Raw genomic sequence first — 4,472 nt, forward strand, 5'->3', positions numbered from 1 at the left:
TGGTTAGTTCATATTGTTGTTCCACCTATAGGATTGCAGATCCCTTCAGCTCCTTGAGTACTTTCCCTAGCTCCTCCATTGGGGGCCTTGTGATCCATCCAATAGCTGACTGTGAGAGCATTTTCTTAATTAGTGATCAATGGGAGAGGACCAAGCCTCGCTTGTGGTCCTAGGTTCTATAAGAAAGCAGGCTGACTTTTTTTTAAAGACTTATTTATTATATGTAAGTGCACTGTAGCTGTCTTCAGACACCCCAGAAGAGGGCATTAGATCTCATTATGGATGGTTGTGAACCATCATGTGGTTGCTGGGATTTGAACTCATGACCTTCAGAAGAGCAGTTGGCACTCTTAATCGCTGAGCCATCTCTCCAGCCCCCCAAGCTGACTTTTTAAATGCACCAGAAGTACAGACAGGTGCACTGTACCAAACCCTTCCAACACTTGTAGAAATCAGCACACTGTAGATTAGACGGAATCATCTTTCAGTCCTTTGACTTCTTTTCCTTAAGTTTGAAAAATTGTATAATAATTGACTACTGTCAAATTTTTGTATGTGGTAGTATAGCTTTAATTTATCTTACTTGGATAATCCAGCACTTGGGAGGCAGAGGCAGGTGGATTTCTGAGTTCGAGGCCAGCCTGGTCTACGGAGTGAGTTCCAGGACAGCCAGGGCTACACAGAGAAATCCTGTCTTGAAAAACCAAAAACAAACAAACAAAACCCCCCAAAGCTCAGCCACATTCTTGGGTCCCAGGGCAAGCACAGTTAATGCTCAACACATTAAAGTGTATGTGTGAAGACAATTTTCAAGGTTTATATTTCTTTAAGATGTATTTATTTATTTAATGTGCATTGGTGTTTTGCTTGTGTGTATGTATGAGGACGTCAGATCCCCTGGAACTGGAGTTATAAACAGTTGTGATCTGCCATGTGGGTGCTGGGAATTGAACCCTGGCCTTCTAAAAGAGTAGCCGGTGCTCTTAACTGCTGAGTCATTTCTCCAACCCCTATTTTATTTATAGTTATCATTTGTCTATTTTAGGATTTATTTTGAAATAGGGTCTATGTAATCCTAGCTGGTCTAGAACTTGCTCTGTAGAACAGATTAGACTCAACCAGAGAGATATGCTTGCCTTTGCTTCTAAGTGTTGGGACTAAAGGTATGGACCACCACAACCCAATACCCAATGTATTTGGGTCACCCACCCCCACCTTCCTCCAACCTCATGCCCTCTTTATTGTGTTTTTATGTTTGTTTATGCATAATAACTTTCTGGGTTCAGTTAATGCTACCCAAATGCACATGAATGTAGTCACACTGGGAACATGAGCAACCTTTGAGAAAATCCCCCTTCCTCAGTACCCGTTAACTGCCAGTAGTTCGATCGCTAAGGGTGGGGTTCTGAAGACTCCCCCTCCCCCCCATCAGACTTTGTTGTTGAGTCATATATTCTCGTAAATATCGCTTTCGTCCTGCCCCCTAATGGTAGCCCAGAGGAAGCACAGGAAGAAAGGTCGGCCTTTTGGAAATCTGTTCTGTGATTTAGCATCTTTTTTACATACCCACAATGCACTGCACACAGGCCCGCGCTTACATTTAAAAGTGTAAACTCTTTTACTTCGGTTTCTTGTCTTGTTTTATTAATAGTGATGCAGTTTTCAGAGGCTTACTGTGAATCGAAAGAAGACGTCACTAACCAATTATTTTGTGCATCTAGTTCCCATCGGTTGTGTAGGAGTGACAGTCAGCCGAGGACAGTGGGCGGAGGCAGTGCTCCATACTCTGGTTTCTCTTCAGATCGTATAAATCTTTCGCCTTTTACTAAAGATTTCCGTGGAGAGGAACAACTCTGAGTCTAAACTCAATTTTTTGAGGTCCTGTCTATCCAGGACTACTATTGCATGTTGAAAGTTAGAAGTATCTAAAACCACATTCTTGCACTGTGAGTGGTACCTGAATATCTTGTTGTCTTTGCTGTTTCCGGTATGCATACACAGTAGGTATTCACACGATTGCAAAACATTCAAACATATCTTGAGGGAGCCAGACATCCTTTAGTACATTCAACAGTTTTAGTTCAGTTCTTTGCCATGGTTTTGCTCACAAGTCCTTTCCAATGGCCCTTCTCTAAGAATACTTTCTTTCTTTTCTTTTCTTTTCTTTTCTTTTCTTTTTTTTTTTTTTTCTTTTGGTTATTTGAGACAGGGTTTCTCTGTATAGTCCTGGCTGTCCTGGAACTCACTCTATAGACCAGGCTGGCCTCGAACTCAGAAATCCACCTGCCTCTGCCTCCCGAGTGCTGGGATTAAAGGCGTGCACCACCACACCCGGCCAGGAATACTTTCTATTAAGACATAGCTGGGCATAGTTAGCTGGGCAGTGGCGGCTCTCGCCTTTAATCCCAGCACTTGGAAGGCAGAGACAGGCAGATCTCTGAGTTCGAGGCTAGCTTGGTCTACAGAGTTCAGTTCCAGGACAGCCAGGGCTATACAGACCAGGGCTATACAGAGAAACCCTATCTTGAATCCCCACCCCCGCACCCAATAAAAGAGTCACAAGCCTGTTACCTGTCTCAGTATCTCTATGAGAAAATCAAACTGGTTGAGCTAGGTTTCCATCCTAGCACCCAGGAGGGAGATCTGTTGTGTTCGAGGCCAGCCTGACCCACACAGTGAGTTCCAGGACAGCCAGAGCTACACAGAGAAACACCTCCAACCCCAGTCTCAAAAAGCCAAAGAAAACTGGCAGGTTTAGCAGTGCCAAGTTTTGTTTTCTTTCTTCTTCTTTTCCGCTCTTTTTCTTTTCAGCATTTTTTCTGTGTAGCCCTGGCTATCCTGGAACTTGATCTATAGACCAGGCTGGCCTCAAACTCAGAGATCTGTCTGGTTTTGCCTCCCAAGTACTGGGATTAAAGGTGCACACCACCAACTCCTGGCCCCCTAGGATCTATAATTTTATAAATTCTCTCCTCTTTCAGCCTTGGTATTCTAAAAACCCAACCAAGGACATGGAGAGAGGTGAAGAGTGCTTTACAGCTCTTGCAGAGGACCCAAGTTGGATTCCCAGCACCCACATCCTGTGGCTGGCTGTAACTCCAGCTCCAAGGATGGATCTAATGCTTTCTTCTGGCCTCAAAGGTACCTGAATTCTCTCTCTCTCAATCTCTCTCTCTTTCTCTCTCTCTCTCTCACACACACACACACACACACACTTAAACGTACTAAAAATACAAAAAAATATTAAACAAAATCCAGCCTAATTTAGGAACTTTTATCCTAGACCTGTATCTTCAGGGAGACTTGCACCTTTTCCGAACATGCTTCGAGTGAGGGTTCCCAGACCCCAACTCCCCTGGTCATAGGGGGCTCTTCTCATTTTCTTTTTTTTTGGCAGAAGAAATTCTTTTTTTTCTCTTTTAAATATACTTTTTATTAGGTATTTTCCTCATTTACTCTTCTCATTTTCATAATCACTAGATAATCATCGTTTGGTGTTACTTTAAGGCAATTTAACTTTCTGAGCTGGGTGTGATGACACATCAAACACTCCAGAGAGAGACAGAGACAAGAGGATTGTCCATAAGTTTGAAGGCAGCCTAGTCTGTACAGTGAATTTCAGATCAGGGAAAACTCCATGTTAGGACCTGGGCTCAAAAGAAAAAAAAAAAATAAAGTCATTATAACTTCCTTCCTTATCCCCCACCCCCAACCCCCGCTCTCCTTCCAGCCCTTACAACCACCTCTTCTAGCACCTCTTGGAAAGGCTCACATTCACCTCACATAACACAAGGACTGAGGTCCATGGAGAAGACTGCTGACTTTGCCTGCCCTAACCCACCTCTGTGTCAGAACTAGCCTCCTGTAACTTGACCTCTTGGAATCTATTAACCGAGCAGAGTACGAACTTCCAACAACTCCCAAACTAAGAATGTCATCAGACATTTGCCTGGAGGAGAGCTGACCTCATCTAGCTCTAACTACCCAGGAAAATTCAAAATTTCCTTAATTTATGAAATTTTCTTGTTCTGTTAAACTATAAACCTTCATTGTGGTGGCCCATGGGAAGTGGCACTATTAGGAGGTGTGTCCTTATTGAAGGGGATGTGGGTTTTGTTTGTTTGTTTGTTTGGTTGATTGGTTTTGGTTGTGGTTTTTCGAGACAGGGTTTCTCTGTATAGATAGCCTTGGCTGTCCTGGAACTCACTCTGTAGACCAGGCTGGCCTCGAACTCAGAAATCAGCCTGCCTCTGCCTCCCGAGTGCTGGGATTAAAGGCGCTCGCCACCACTTCCTGGCTTGATGTGGCCTTGTTAAAGTGACTGTGGAGGTGGGGCTTTGAGGTCTCATATATGTAAGTCTGGCCGGTGTGATCCAGACCAGTCAGTCTCCTTCTGCTGCTTTGGATGAAATGTAGACCTCTCAGCTCCTCCAGTGCCATGCCTGCCTGGACACTGCCATGCTTCCCGCCAT

General features: G+C 44.0%; 1 long non-coding RNA gene and 1 other non-coding gene across 2 annotated transcripts in view; both read left to right on the forward strand.

The window, feature by feature from the left end:
• Positions 1 to 3,073, forward strand: part of LOC115030895 — a 7,593-nt gene extending 4,520 nt beyond the window's left edge. Inside the window, exon 3 of the long non-coding RNA XR_003836490.1 lies at positions 2,982 to 3,073. This is a non-coding gene — a long non-coding RNA (uncharacterized LOC115030895). The remainder of the gene's footprint in view (positions 1 to 2,981) is intronic.
• LOC115031065 lies at positions 1,782 to 1,897 on the forward strand. Its single transcript, XR_003836630.1, has one exon. It is a non-coding gene; the product is annotated as a U5 spliceosomal RNA (small nuclear RNA).
• Positions 3,074 to 4,472: the final 1,399 nt, after the last annotated feature.

The sequence above is a fragment of the Mus caroli genome, chromosome 4 (assembly GCF_900094665.2).
Source record: "Mus caroli chromosome 4, CAROLI_EIJ_v1.1, whole genome shotgun sequence".
Classification (NCBI taxonomy): domain Eukaryota; kingdom Metazoa; phylum Chordata; class Mammalia; order Rodentia; family Muridae; genus Mus; species Mus caroli.